The 16,013-nt window shown below is 38.6% G+C and overlaps 1 protein-coding gene and 1 long non-coding RNA gene across 21 annotated transcripts in view; one reads left to right on the forward strand and one right to left on the reverse strand.

Annotated features, from left to right (window-relative positions):
* Positions 1-16,013, forward strand: part of ERC1 (ELKS/RAB6-interacting/CAST family member 1) — a 311,410-nt gene that overhangs the window by 236,844 nt on the left and 58,553 nt on the right. The window lies entirely within an intron of this gene.
* Positions 1-16,013, reverse strand: part of LOC138067548 (uncharacterized) — a 46,804-nt gene that overhangs the window by 5,661 nt on the left and 25,130 nt on the right. The gene's annotated exons all lie outside the window — the stretch shown is intronic.

Consider the following 16,013-nt stretch of genomic DNA (forward strand, 5'->3'; position numbering starts at 1 on the left):
TGCTTACTGTAAGCTCCAAAAAAAACCTATTAAAGTGAGAGAGATCCTTTAAGTAGATTGAAACAAAATAAAATAAGCAGATGGTAGAAGTACTTTTCTGTATAGCTGCTTTTCCTTGTAGAAGAAAACTAATCACAGAGCAAATGGCTTCAGGAGAGTTCCGTCTCAGGTATATCTGATAGGTTCACCATTACTTACATCTATTTTTTCCATCCTTCCTTCTCTTTTCTTCTTTCCTTATCTAGATTTTCTTTTTTACTTTTAACAGTTCAATAACATTCTTTAGTTAGAGGGTTTGATGAATTCTTCTTTAAATTTTCACCAAAATTCCTCTCTTCTATCACTTTCTCTAGTTTCTTGTTCTCTGAAAGTCTTCGAGTCTGCCAGGTGTTTCCCAGTGTATGTAAGTTTCTTATTCCTAGCTGTATATTTGTAAAGCAGTTCCTCAAGGGAAAGTCACCTTGTTACATCTACAATTTTAAGATTTGAAAGAACTTTGAGGAGGGAAAATAATCAGGATCTCTTCCACCATCTGCAGAGTGATTGTACAGAAAGATTTAGTATCAGCCTGGCCATAGGAGGGTCATGCCTTTTGCCATGAAATGCTTGAAGGGACGCGTCCTTCCCTTTTCTTGCTCATTCTGCTCATTATTAAATGGTGCATACTCAACAAATGTACCTGAATGAAATTCTCGGTGATACTCATGAACCATTATGGATTTGAAGGAAGAAAAGCAAATTTTTCTTCTGTCCAGCTTTATTACTTTGTGTGAGGACAGGAAGCCTCCATTTGAAATGTTTCCTGTTGTTTCCACAGAGAATGGCAAAAATGCAATCAATGCATGCCTAACCTTTGTCTGAGGGACTGCTAAAATACAAGGCAGTCATAATCAGTTGCTCTTCTACAGCCCAGAAAGTCTGTGCAATAGAAGTGCTTAGGCTCCCTCAGAATATTTACAACAGAAAATACTTATTGCTTTGTTTCTTGGCTTAAATTGGGTTTCCTGTTACTCTTTTTTCTGAAAACTTAATGAGTGGCTTAAGAGCAATATTACTCTTAGCTGAAAATGAGAGTTTTCAGCAGTCTTGCAATGTTGTTCTCTTTGTCACCACTTGTATTTCTTTCAAGATGCCAAAACTAAAAGTCAGACTTAATCACACTGAGAACATCCAAATTACAACCCAAATTGCACAGGAGGTTCTTCAGCTTGCAGAATATTTTGGGTGAGGGCTCTGTTCACTAATAGAGAAACCAATGAGTTATCTTTTGATTCCTTTCATGTCTTAACATTTAGGTCAAATTCTTATAGTGCAGAAGAGAACTGACAACTGAAAAGGAAAGAAAAGTAACATATGGAGAATATTTATTTCTTGGGTGGGGAGCTGTGGCTGAAGAATAGGATTATATTAGTAAGTTTATTCCCCAGTCTTGTCACCACAGTCATCTGTTGCAGAAGGAGGTCATTTCTAAAGGTGGTACTTAGTGTGAAATGCAACAGGCTTCGGGCAAGTGCAGCCCAGCAGCAAGAGGCAGTGGTGGGGCTGAGAACTATTGTTTCTTTAAGTGGTTCCAGGGCTGTCCAGGTGTCCTGATTTAAAGGCTGCTCCTTGAGACAGGAAATTGTATCTTGTTCTGAGGTTTACTGTAATAAAGTACATAGTCCTAGGGGAATGTGCTGCTGGGTCCATGAATCACTTTATGGGCTGGCTGTTCTGACCTCAGCCCTGTGATTTATTCATGCCATACCGCAGCAGGAATGGCAAAAATGTAACCAGCACATGGTCTTCCCAGCCCCCCCTTCCAACCCAGATGGGCCTTTAGCTAGGAGTCTGCCATAAATCCATAAAGCAAGTTTGTTCAGAGCTGGCAGTTTCACTTGTCTTTCCCAAGAGGTCTTTGCTATGTATCTGTTAGGGATTTGGTGATAGAGGAATCCTTATGCTTCTCAGGTGTTTCGTTACTTCTTTGTAGTTTTGTGGCCTTGGGTAGCTCCTTGAATTTCTTGTGTGAAAAAGTGAAAATCTCTGTGCAATCATACTACTCTCAGCAAAGATCAGGGAGCTTTAAGTGTCCGCGATTTTGGTAATCCACTCTTTCCTTTAAGTTATTAATAAAAACCAAATCCTAACTGTTTTCAACTCAGGACGTCAGTGTTTTACAGACATCGCCAAGTGTGCTGTTACAGTTCTTCTGAAAAGTAGATAGTAGGATCTGCATTTACAGAAGTAGTTGAATGATGTCTTGGTCAAGCCAGAAGTAATAGGCATGAGAAATAGATGCTGACTCTCAGCTCTATTTCTATTTTAAATACTAAGCCATGTTTCCTTTTCAGTCTTACTATGTTTTTTTATGTGTTTTGGAGTTAGTAGTTCTTAGTTTTAAAAATCTAATTTTTTATAGATTTATACTGCATGAAGCATATTCATACTTTTAGGTACTGTCAGTGGTCCCTCAGAACACCTCAGAAGGTGGCTCCGAATTTTTCCCAGTGTTGTGCAAAGTACCCATTCCTTAAGGATAATCTGAGGATTGAAAGTTGTTGTCTGATTCACTCATGTTCTTCCTGCCTCTCAGTTATTTTCTGCCCTTGTCACCTGTGAATGTCCATACAACTAGGTGTAAATCCGCTATATGTGCTTTGTCTGCTTTAATCTAATTTAATTGTTTAGACGTTATAGGGAACTGACAGCAGAGCCATTTTTCCCCTAATAGTTTATAAATAATGCCATTAGAATGAAGACGCTGTTGCCTGTAAAGCAGTCCTCTTCCTTCCAGCGTTCTCAAATTTCTACCTTAACTTTCTCATCCTGAAAGCAGCCTGGGAAAATAAGCACCTTTTCCACAGAGTAGATAGAATTAAAAAAACTTGAAATTTAGTCATTGCAAGGAATTAGCCTAGCCACAAGACTCAGTACCTTATCTTAGCAATAGCACAACCAACTAAAAGGCAACTGTATCAAAACAGGCAAGAACTTCCTTCAGTGGAAGTTCTCTTCCCTTCTTGAATCGGTAGATTCAAGATTTCATGAGAGCCATTCCCTCGGTGTGATAGCAAGCTCGGTTAAGTTTGTTTCAAAGTAATAATACTCGTTTCTATTTCACAGGCTTTCACAGGCTTGGAATTTGAGTTTCTTTACTTTTTGTAATATACTAGATTTATATCTGTAAATTTGCATGTGATAATGTTTCCTCAGTGAGGCAATTTTTATGGAAGTTTCATGTAACTTTAAACTAGAGGATAAACACAGCTTCAAATTTGTCTAATAGAAATGTTGTTGGTAGCTGGAGAATGTGCTAAAAATGTGGGGGGGGGAGGGAGTGCAGACTCCCTCCCGTAAGGAATAAGTTGTTCTCTCACTTTCCACACGTTGCTTAAGTTTCATGTACTTGTTTCTCATTATAAAACACGGACAATAACTGCCTGCTTTGCAAGATTGTTGAGCTTCCTTAATTTATTTGTAAAACACTTAACAACTTGCACCTGAACAAAAACTGTGTAGGACAGAATGTGACATTATGATTAGCAGGGGTCTGATAAAAAAGAGTTGTCAGGAGCCCGTTCCATGGGTTAGATCGGGCTCACTGTGCTTGTTCTGGAAAAGCGTATGCATGTCCTATCTCCTGAACTGTCTTTACAGCATGCAGCTCCGGTTTCTTCTAGTTCTTCCTGTGAAAAACAGGGACTGGGTAGATACTACAAGAAAAAAGAACATGGTAGGATGCCTCCTATTTAGTACAGAAAGCAAGTTGTTTCTAACTAAGCATCTGGAAAGTTGTGTATCTTCAGAGCCCATCAGAGCGCAGTAGTGCCAATTCAAACAAATCTCATGTACTAAGAGATTGCAAGTAACTACACCTGGGTCTGAAACTGGAAAGGAAACTAGACTTCTCAGGCCTCTTCCACTGCGATTATGGAAGTAAATATACCCACATTTTATCTATAGCCACTGAGACCTGCTTCATTCCTATCCGCACCCTTTGTGACCTCTTCTGTCTTGCTTAGGAACACTTTTTTGGCACTGCTTAACCAGCTACCAGGAGCAGAGGCAAAGTGATGCCTAAGGGCTGATTGCATCATCTTTTTTCTTCTGCCGCTGTAGCTTCTAGCCATATCCAGACACTTAGCATTTCTAGGGCTCCCTCATCAATCCATCTCCTGGGCAGCAGCAGCAACCAGAAAAGACTGAAAAACAGGTAGTATGTGTGAGGATTGGAATGGAACAGATGTCAGCATGAGAGCTCCTGTTGTCTCTACCACCAAACGCTAAGATATTTTTTGTAGAGTTAATATTAACAGTCCCATATGCTGTGGCTGACCTTATAGAAAATATACCTTTTTAGAAATCAAACAAAGGGGTTCTGAAAGAAAGACTTATCCTGTCTTAACAAAAGGACTCTCAGAGAATGGGGAAGAGGAAGTTAGGAGAGAGACGTCCAGATTGGTCTTAGTATCTGGAAATCAAACTAATGAGGCGATGGAGGAATAAGAGAATACAGAGGAATAAAGGAGCAGTAGAGCGGGCAACCAAGAGAGAACTGGTGACAACACTGATGAGAAGTAGTCAAATAGGCAATGGGTAATGAAAGGAATCTGTAATTCTAGCAAGAAAATTGGTAGAAAATCGGAGGAAAATTGAGTTATTTGTGTACTAGTGTAAGAACTACAAAACAAAAGAAGCTCTACCCTGCTGATATGTAACATGAAATCAGATGTTATAAGGATAACAGCAAATAATGGCTAATAGAATATTTGGAACTGCAATATAGAATACAAGTCATTCAGAAAAGCTAGAAATGAAAATACGGGTGGTATATATTAATGATACAGGAGATTTTGTAGAAATAAAAAAAGTGATAGCTTTAATGAAATAGCATTAGTCTGGGTCAGAGTAACTTAAGGACCATAAAGGAGTTTTACAAAATGAGTGCTTGGTAGCCTGCCGTGGACTTCTGGGGTGGAGTTGTGGTAGAAGTAGATAACAATTGGAAGAGTTTCTTTTATGGGAGACATTTATTTATTAAATACAAATCAGAGAAACTCTTAGACTTCTTAATATTTACTGAATCACCAAGAAGTAATGCTGGTTTAGACTTCAGGACGCTAATAAATATCAATAATGCTAAAGAAGAAGTAGTCACACAAAAAACCCAACTTTGACTGGAGTGACCACAAATTGAGTAGACTTAAATTTTACTTAAATTTTACTTAAATTTTTTTTGGAAAAAAAAAAAAGCTATACCAAAAGTGAAAAGTTAGTAAATTTTTCAATTTCGGAAAGGTAAACTTTGAAAAATTAGGAATATTGATTAGCAAGTAAACTGAGCAGAAGGACTCGGGGAATCAAACACAGAGGAAGTGGGGAATTTATTTAAACAAAAAGTGCAAAGCAATGATATATTTGTATCCAAACAAAGGGAAAAAAAGTGGAGGGAAGACTTACAAACATAACTGTCTGTATGACTGCATCCAAAAGGAAATTAGGAGAAAGTAGCAGCTTGTACATCATGTTAAAAATCAGTCAGGAGAGAGAGCTGTTTCTGGGAGGCTAAGAATTACAGGAATAAAGTGAGATTTATCAAAAGTCATGCTAAATTAGACCTTCCAGAGGAAATGGAAACAAATAGTAAAACATTCTGTAGCCACAAAAAGAAAAAGATCAGGAAAAGAAGTGGAACCACAATGCACTGAGGAAAGGGCTAGGATTAATGATAGTACGCATATGGTCCCAAAATTGAGTGAGTCATTTTGCCTTCGTTTTCAATAATGAGAACAATAAAATATAATGGAAGGAAGGTAGGATGACCTACCAGAATGAGTATATTGTTATGGAAACAAGATACAGGCAAAGAGAAGAGAGGTAAGTTATGCTAACTAGGAATAACAGTCATGATAGATATTTAGCAAAGAGATGGATTCTCCGTCAGTTTGCATCTTTGATTCAAGTCTGAAGATTGAACAGTTTTCTAAAAACAATTATGTTATAATTCATGACGTAGGCTTTTTACCTGATCAGGAACAACACTAAGGCTGCAGTATTGCAGTCATTATTTTCCTGATACAGCTGAAATGTCTTTCTGTCAGCTTTCACCTGGAGTCTGATTCTTACTGACACAATTAAAGAACAATTGCTTCCACTCTAGTTAACTGTGGTTCTTTGATATGTTATAATCAATGCAAATTCCATGATTCACTTTCTCTTCCTACGTTTTGGCAGCACTGGCTTTGGCAGCTAAGGGTTTCGTGCTGTAGCAATGTCCTGAAGAACCGCAGTTTTTCTAGGAATAAGGAACTTCTGATCAGATTTGGGTTTCTCCTGTTTTTTCAGGGCTGGGTTTTAACTGGGTCAACAAGCTGCAGGGATACACAGTCACTAGTGCTAACACCAGGGAGGGGGCAGGAACCTGAACATGGGAGGGCAGAGCCATCTCTTTCAGCAAGAGCCCTGTCTTATGTCTGTTTGGGCTGATTGTGAAACCGCACGCAAAGCTAAAGCTCAACCTGTACTTGACTGTGTCACAGGAAAAGAAACAAGAACTGCTTTTTCTTATAAGGTCATTTTTCAAAATCTGGTGGACATATTCTGGTGGCCTGTATTGCCTGGATGAAAATTGTACCTTAAGTTTGTGCTCTATTGGCACTACTGTTAGACTGCAGATGAAGAAAGACAGCAAAAGTTTCAGGAATTTCTTCTCAGAAAAGCCAGCTCTGGGGAACGCAAGAATCATGTGAGTACTTCTGTCTCTCATCCAGCTTCTACGCTCAAGGCTAGTAAAAAAAACAAGGAAAGCTGTCTTTAGAAAGGTACTACCCTTTTTAGGAACAAATCACCAAGAGCATCAGATGGCAGGATTGTAGGTTCCTTCCAAAATGGGCCATCTTTGGGAACTCCCACACTTCAGGGGCAAATAGGTAAGGCTCATGAACTGTCAGTGTACCAGCTGTGATATGCAGCAATTTCTTTTTCATTGGAGGAATACCATCAATAAAAATACTTTGGGAAATTATTAGCGGATTGGAAAGTCCTTCTGTGAAAGCTTTAGATTATTTTCTGGAGCTGTTGACAGACACAGACTGCAGCTATATTGAAATTCTGAGTACTCGGAACTGAGACATGAACAGAACCAGGATTCATAAATCTGGGCTTCGGTTACCAAAGTGGTAAGATTAAGGTGAAGAGCTTTGCGGAAAAGAAGGGCTAAAACGTTGGTGAAAAAGGTAGTATAAAATGCTTATAGGATTGCCTATAGCTATATTGAGCATGTTGAGGGAAAGGACTTTGAAAAGCATCTGCTGTTTATCCATCCTAGTAAGGAATGATGCTTCTATGATTCTAGCCATTTAGGATGTTAGAGAAAATGCATGTAGGAAGGTCCGAATATATGATTAGTATCTTTTTTTTAAGCAAAGACAGCACAAGTGGTTGTTTCCTGCGTCTAAATCAACATTCATTATTATCACACCATTCATGCTTCAGTTGCATGATTAAAGGGGGATCTCTTTTGTGACCATGCTACTCTTTTCACAAAGAGTTTTTATCAATTGTTTTCAAGTTGCGTTCACTTGTATATGCAAGGACATTGGAAATAACAGTGCGAAAGTGTAAATTAAGGAGGCTTCAATTTTCTTGGGACAAGAAGATTTCATCTCACTTAATTTACTTGAATATGCAATTCCTTTTATGACAGCTGTGAGAGATCATTTAGATCATTGGTGAGAAAGATTGCTGAAATCCCATCCAGACAAGACAAAGGTAACTTGTTGATTCAGGAAACAAGTAAAGGAATGGAAGGAGTAGTATTATCCCTTTTGACTGAGGGTGTAAGTCTGCATTTGGGAAATTAATTTGTAGTCTGAGGTTTGATTATTCCCAGCTGTAATTTAAAAAGCAGGTAGCACATACTGCCAAGTTACATTTTTTTCCTAGCTCCTTGCAGCAAGAGGTTGCTACTGTTTCTTTTGGATAAACTCACTTTGGGCTTATGGTGGTACTTTGTGCTTTTCATACGGCTGCATCCTGCATGCTGCAGAAATTGTAGCTGGTGCAGAATTTGGCAACTTGTGTATCAAGTAAGGTACTAGTTTATTAGCATATTAAAACCTGCCTTCTGTGGTCTGCCTGCCTGTTTTTTTTCAAAGTAACTTTTAAGAACCTGATTCTAATAAGTAGAACTCTGCATGGACTGTCTCTTTCCTCATGAGATACGATAGTTTCAGCAAACAGAGGTACAGCCTAATTGCTCTTAATGACTGGGGTCGCAGAGTGCTGGCATTTGAAATTCACCTCCTACATGATTCAGAGCAGTTGGCATCTCTATATTATTAACTTTCTGAAAACGCTCTGTGTAGCCAGCAAAAAATCAGAAAAAATGTTACATTTGGAACTCCTATTGTAGATGTGCTGGCACAGTTTATTATTGAAAGAAAGATGTTAGTGCAGGATAACCCTCCCATTGGATCAACTGTCTGGTGTGTTATATTGCTAATTACTTTAAGAATTTAGCAAGTGTGACTCGAGAGAGCTATGTCATTGTACCAAACACATGAAATTAATGAATGCTGTGTCCTAACACTCTTATGTTCTAAGCTGTCACCTAAATGTCTATCTAGCTATCATAATACTGCCAATTTTATCAGAATCTCTTTGCCCAATAGTTCTTTATATTGTTGTCACTTCATTGGAGTTTTTTAATTTATATGCAAATAGTACTTTTGATCAAGATAATGTTCATGGTCAGTTACAGGAACAGATAAGAAATAAAATGTGTTAGATATTGCAAGAACTGAATTCCACCACACGTGAAAAGAATTAGTGTCCTTTTTCAGATTGTCCTTTAGCAACAATAAATAACATGTCTTATTGTAACAGTGATTTGCAGTTGTAAGTCATACAAATGTCTGTGATAGAAAAGAGCTAAAATCCTGATTATGATCTTCTGTAGGCTTCAGGTAAAATGCAGTGGACTAAAATGAGACAGCTGAAGCAAGTACTGCCCAGCTATCCGCTCTGCCCTGCTATGGAGATTGATGCCTTTAGAGCTGGAGTGTCTAAACAGCTTATGAAAGAGCAGAACCTTTCCACTTTCAAGTCTTGTGTACTAAGGCATACCAACTGAAATCACAATCTATCTTAATATACCAGGTTGAAAACTCTTGGCAGGTCAGTCATCCCTCACAGAAGAGCAAGTCTCGATTGAAGGGATTGACTGGGTTGCTAGGGGCAGTGCCTGCTTCAGCTCTCCGAATTTGGTTCACGCCTTTAAATTATGTCATTTAAAGCCACCTAGCAAGAAAATAGATTTCACCCCAATAATAAAACTAGACCTGGTGGAACTGTCCCCGTTGTTCAGTGATGTTAAAATCAAAGCCACTGCTAGTTTCAATATTGCTTTTATATTATCTCATCCACATTTTCAGAGATATCCCGCATCGGAAGAAATTTGAAGTAAAATAACATAGAACAATGTATATATAACCTTTCTATATGGAATTTGTGTTCTCCCTGACATATATAAGCATATTATTTTAATGAATATGTATAGCATTTATGATTTGAAGCATCATTAATTCAGCACTGATTGCAGTCTGTTACTAATCTCTCTAATCATACAGCTGATAAATATTCCGGTGTTGTGGTCCTGAGAACTGGGCTGTGAAGTATAAAACTTCTTTTTAAAATTCACTTTCTATTTATTGTTACCAAAAAAATTCCTCTTCTTTACTAAGAGAGAGCTGTGAAGGAATTGGCATAGTCTTCTGAATCCAAGTGCTGCAGAGAACCATTTAAAGACATCTTTATTTGATTAATATTTGTATGTCAGAGGACAAGCTTGGCTACTCTGGCAGTTAAAACATTTAAAATGTTGTGGATGGACCCTTTTCATTACTTACGGGACTCACTGTGCTACAGCTCGTTATCCAGGAATACAGCATATTAGTCCTGCAGTGCTGAGGGTTACTGAGGAGTTAGAAAGTCTCATGTCCCCATTTGCAAAAATATGCTGTGGTTCACCAAAGAGGAAAAAGAGGACTGGAAGAATGGTGTCTGCAATACTCTGAGGAGTAGTGTTATGGTTTTGACTACGCTGCACTCAGTGCATTCACATCTAGCACCCTGGAGGGCTTTGGTGTTAATGATAGTTGGTAGCTGAACCTATGTGAGCTGCAGTTCCTTCTTTTCCAGGCTCATTCAAGTACCTGGTCACTTAAATTACCATGTCACTTATTTATTCTCACAAAAACCCATAAAAGAAATATCATCTAGTACGCTGGATGTGTCTTTTTCAAGGGCTTCTGTAAACAAGTTTATGGGATGCTGGCACCTGTAGTTTTTGTTAACGTGACTGCAGCTGCTGAACTATTCTCTAATAATAATATTTTTCAGTATCTGAAGGATTATGCAGTACAGCTCCCACAACTTTAAGCTCTTTCTTCTCTGCAACAGAGAGAATTAGAAAATATTGCTTTGCTGAATTTCTCTTCTATTTCTACAGTTTCTAGTATTAGAAATACTTAATTATATAATAGTATATAGTTAATTCTAACTTTTCATTCACAATAAAAAGTGTTTCTGTGGTTGAGCTTCTTAAAGCTTTTCCATGATTCAAGGCCTAAAGTGAAAACCTAGCTACAGTTTAAACTGTTGCCATCTTGGCCGGTTATCTGCCCAAAGCTAGCCATTTACATTGAAGGTCTGAAGGAGATCATGAGCCTTCACGCAAAATCCTTTTCTGTGTTTTCACAAGAGTATTGGGATGGCCTCTAAAGGCTACAAGAGCACCTCATCAGGAATGCTTCAAAAGCTCAGGATATTTGGCATCAGCAGAATTCAGTCGTGGCAGAGTTCAGTGACTTCTCAGCTTTGATATCATCACTGCCTTCCAAGAGATACTTTCCATCCTCTAGACCCAGATCTCGGGGTCGGAGTCATTCATTAGTGCTGTCTCTTTGGCATCATTAGAACTCAGTCCCAGTTCGAACTGGATCCAAAATGAAGACAACAGATGAATAAAGAAGTATCCCAAGGACAGGTACTGCTATATAACTATTCTGCAGTGACTGATTCAAAAAAAAAAAAAACCATAGTTCTTAATTTTTTTTTTAACTGCAGACAATACAAATAGCAGTGGCACTGATCTTAACTATCTGTACACCACTGTCTCTTAAGAATTGAACCTACTAGTCTTGGTACCACTCCAGGTGGTGGTGATCATGATCCACAGTCAGTGAAAGGCTTCAGCATAGATGGAAAAAATACCCCCTCTCTCTAGTGCACTGCTTTTTATGCAATATGAAGTTAATCCTAATCCTCTTTTCACTGGATTTTCTCTACTATTGTCATTTCAGGTTACTCTTGGTAATATCTGGGCTATTTTAAAGTCTCATCACCTGTTGTGAGCTGCTGTGCAGCTCAGCACAGGCTAGAAAACATGCCCAAAGGGAGAGAGAAATAGGCGTTTCCCTCCGCTGAGTTGATCTTGCCACAGCAACAATGCTAGCACTATCCGAAATACCCAGACTAACTTATGTGTACTATGTTTATATGAGCTGTAGTGATTCTGGTGTTAGACGACATTAAAGGTCAGCCAGATTGGGTTATGCAACAAGTACATGCTTTTCCTACCTCTTGGAGTACTTTAAGACCTCTGATGTTGTTAGCTGGCAAGACACGCTCTGCTGAAGAAGCAAAGCCTGTACCACTGACTCCAGTACTCCTGACAGATTTGCTTTTACACTACCAGCACCATTCTCACAGCAGCTCTTTTCCACCATCTGTCAATCTCATCAATCTTACAGCCTGTTCTTCCAGCCAACCTGGGGATAACTGCTATCAAGGAGGGAAACCAAGTTAGATTTGCAGTGCTCTTGAAACACGCATACCCCATCTTTTACTTGGTCATACTTGCTCTTTCCTGTCTTGGAGAAGCATTTCAGCACAGCACAGCAGTGCACCATTACAAACGTGTCTTCTTTCAGCAGAGATGATGGTGACACCTACTCTTCCCCAGTATTAAGCATTGTCCACTTAGCTTGTAGAATTCAAAAGAACGTATAGACTATACCTATCACATCACAGGATACTTTTCTTCTTTTGGTTCAAACTGTTATCTTGTTTCAGTTACACAGAAAATCAGAAGACCACAACTCCTTTCACCCCATTACTTGACCAGCACCCCCATCTCACACACAGTGCAACACTCAAGTTTTGAGCAGAAGGATGTGGGTTTTTTAAGGCATTGTGGTAAAGATTATGCAGCCATAAATTAGTAATGGATTGTTTGCCATATCTCGTTCTCCTGGTCCTGGAGTTTTCACTTAAGAAGTAGAGACAGGCAACAAAGGATTTGGTTGCAGAAGGTTTGCTCTACATGCTATTTGAGGCACCTCAAATTTCCATACCAGGGTAATGGCTACACAGATAAAGTTACAGAGAGATTCTTGGCTCTGGTCCTGAATCATCAGCAAGGATTGTGGATTTACTATTAAAAGAATAAGTGTTTCTTTAGAATCAAAATAGATTACTCTAAAGAAACTGAAAATGACCAGAACTCCAATCCAGTCTGTCTTTCCCAGGATACTGATAGCTAGAAAAAGCAGAGAACATGTATCATGTTCTGTCACTTCATTCTCTTGGTTTTTTTCATGTTTCAGGCAGACATCCAAAGTTGGATTCTTTTCCATAAAGCAAAATAAAGTTGCAATAATAATGCAGCCATTGTCAGTTGTTCCCACACCTACTATCCTGACAGTACAACTGTGAATCTGATGTTCAGCCCTTCCTTTCTTCTGCAATTTTTTCAGTTCTGTTTAATTGTCAGAATGTCTGTATTTTTTTTTCCTTAAAATAAATGCATTTAGAGTATCCTTCAGTTTATCTGAAAGCGTGTGTCAACAAAACACCTAACTTGTCATATCTTCAAAGACAAGGAAAACTTCAATGTTCTAGTTTTGCTAGAAAGTAGCCAGGCAAGATCCAGGTACTCTCTAAACTGGGTCTGTCAGGTTTCTGATGTGCTAGTAGTCTACTTAGAATAAGGTTACTCTGTTAGCATGTGCAAGAAACACTTGTATAAATCCAGAGGTGAATTCCACCTACAGCAATTTATTTGTGTAAGTAAGTCCATTCTGCTGCCAGATAGTGTGAAATTTTGTCTGTTGAAAGACAGACTTTCTGTTCTTGAACAAAGGACATGGTTCTTTTGCATTTTTTGATGCAGGATATGTGGCTTCAGTTGAGGTCGTTGTGACAGCAAACTTATATATATGGGTAGCTTCAGCAAAACTCTAGTACTCATTGGAGGGACTGAGGAGAAAAACAGAGAGAGTATCTCAGCAGTGTTCTTTTACGCCCTACTTCCTTCAACCTGCACTGTGATAACAGTCTCCAGCCTTAACTGGCATAAACATTTCTAGGAGCTTGGTCACAGACTAGAATCAGAAGGAAGCCAGGTCATACATCATCCCCTCTTCTCACCTAACTCTGTAAAGCATAAGGAAAAGTTTTTCTTCCATCTCCATCTGTCATTCGTCTGAAATTAGTCATGGACTTTCTCATCAGCAAATCAGTTTTCACCTACTGTCTTACCAAAGCTTCACACCTTTCAAGTGAAAGAAGTATATATTTTTCACATGCAAAAACAATGAGAGCTCTTCAGCTGTGGTGTTTCATCAGTACAATTATCTTTCAAAGAGAAACTAGTACAGAACCTTTTGGCTTCTGATCCAGGACAGTGGAGCTAGCACGTTTTCCCACATACCTCTTTTTAGTCTCTGGTCAGAAGTGCTGTTTTGGCTACTGCTGAGCTGGATTAAAAGGTTATAGCCCCGAGCTCCTTCTCAGAAGCTACTGTCTCCTCAGATCAGTCAGCATAACTGCACGTGTAGTTGCTTCCCGGTCCCTTTCTATTAAAAAAATCTGTTGAGGGTTTTTTGAGAGAAAAAAATAGCGTTCAGATCTTTTAGGAGAATGAAGTCAAGAAGCAAATATATAGGCAGTTATTCTTACAGACTGGAGTGGGGCAATAGCAGGTATCCGGGACAGTAAATTCTTCATCCAGCTCAGCTATGGCCAAAGTAAGCTATCTGATGGCATTCTACGTATTTAAGTGTTCATCTCCCTATAACCTTGACTTAAGCACTAAAGTGCCTGATGGAATAATTTTACTCCCCGTTCTCAGAAATATTGCGATAATTAAATGCATCTTTTAGTGCTCACCAAGGTCATTAAAAACTGTGAAATTGTCAGCATTTAACAGCTAAACATGTCTGTACTCCAGTAGTACCAATCCTCTACCTTTTCCAGCCCTTGGTTTAAGAGTCCAGCAAGTTAAATGAGTATGAGTATGTTTAAATACTCAATTTTAAATGAAAGCATTGTCCATTTATTCTATTTTCAAATTTTCTCAATCATATCTTCTTTCACATTGAGTTAAATGAGTACTTTTTGCAGCACATACGTATTTTGTTTTGTCCACAATTACAAATTCCTAGCTAGGAATGTTAAAATACCGAAAGACGATGAGGAAGCTAAACCAGTCCAAATAAGTCTACTCCAGGAGTGCAAATAGATGGTTTTGGAAAAGCAAATTTGGCGTCACTACTACCCTCGATGGTTTGCCATTGTGATTCTAAGTCACCAGATTGTGATGAGTCTTTATTAAAAAAGCTCTTGTCAACAAACAGAAAGATATATTGGTATAATTAAAACCAGTCTCAATAATTTATATTAAACTTTTTAAACTTTTTCTGTATCTTTAATAAAACACTAAGTGCTTCAATGGCAACATTGTCAGCATGAGACTAAACTGACTGTGACAGAATCATTTTAGCACCTTTGATTTTTTTTTAAAAATAATTTCTCTAAAGAAGTTAATAACGTTAGCATGCTTTTCTTCATAAACTACAGCAGGTCAAAATCTAGGTTATCTTGGAATTTGATTTATAGCATTAGTACTGTAGGTGCTACTTTGACTCTATTTGCAACTAAATTTTTAAAATGAAAAGGTAGATAGGAAAGCTGTAATATTCTAAGTTCATCCTACACCATCACTTCTGCATTGTGACATCTTTCTCACAGCCTCAGATGGCTAGGAGCTCTCTCCTGTCCTTTGTCTGCATGATGAAACTGCCTGCCTCTTTGTTACAGAGAGGAGGACAAGCCAGACCTACTGGACAATAAGGCCCAAATTTGCCTTTACATCCTGCTGCATGCTCTGCCTTGGCCACACACCAAATACAGGTGGAAATTCAGATGAAAGGACAGGTGGAGTTGTTTTCCCTAACATATAACAGTCCTTTGAGCCCATTCAAGAACTGCTGTTTTGTTAGTCTGGGCTAATCTTTTTGTCTCCTCTCTTTCTAGTAGCTATAAAATGTTTCCAAGGGGCAGGGATATTTGTGAGAATTATTTGCTGTTGGGAAAGAATATGGTGAGGTTGTATTTCCATAACTAGTTATTGTGCTACCTGAATAGGATTGTCCACTCCTACACCGTTTCCACAGAGCTACAAATAGTTTGGAATGAGGGCAGGCCTACCTGTTTCAGTTTCTCAGGACATTCATCTGACAAGCTCATTGTTAGCTTGGTTAGGCACAAGAAAAGTCAAAGAGTAGCTTGAGCATCCTTGTGGGCATCTGCTTGTTGGCTCCTCGTTAACTCCTGTGCCTGCTGTCACAGCCTATTTCAACATGTAGCGTGAAAAGTGCCTGTGTCATCGTTTGCTTCTGGGGTACACTGTTTAAGGGAGTTCAATGAATTTGTGACAGACCACTTTCCTTCTGAAAACGCTGGATGAATAGGCAGTATAACCTAATAAAATTTAACGTGGAAGCCTTCTGATTAGTCTGGTATTTGTGTATACATTCTCAAAACCTGGAAACGTTTAGACCATTATAAAGAAACAAAATGTTCAGACAAAGTAACAACGGTAGATACTAAAAATTGGGAAGGTGAGTGGAGAATAAGAAGTTCTATTACATGTTAGTCTTATCCTTTAAGCAGTAATCTGATAGCAC

The sequence above is a fragment of the Struthio camelus genome, chromosome 1 (genome assembly GCF_040807025.1).
Source record: "Struthio camelus isolate bStrCam1 chromosome 1, bStrCam1.hap1, whole genome shotgun sequence".
In the NCBI taxonomy this organism is placed as follows: domain Eukaryota; kingdom Metazoa; phylum Chordata; class Aves; order Struthioniformes; family Struthionidae; genus Struthio; species Struthio camelus.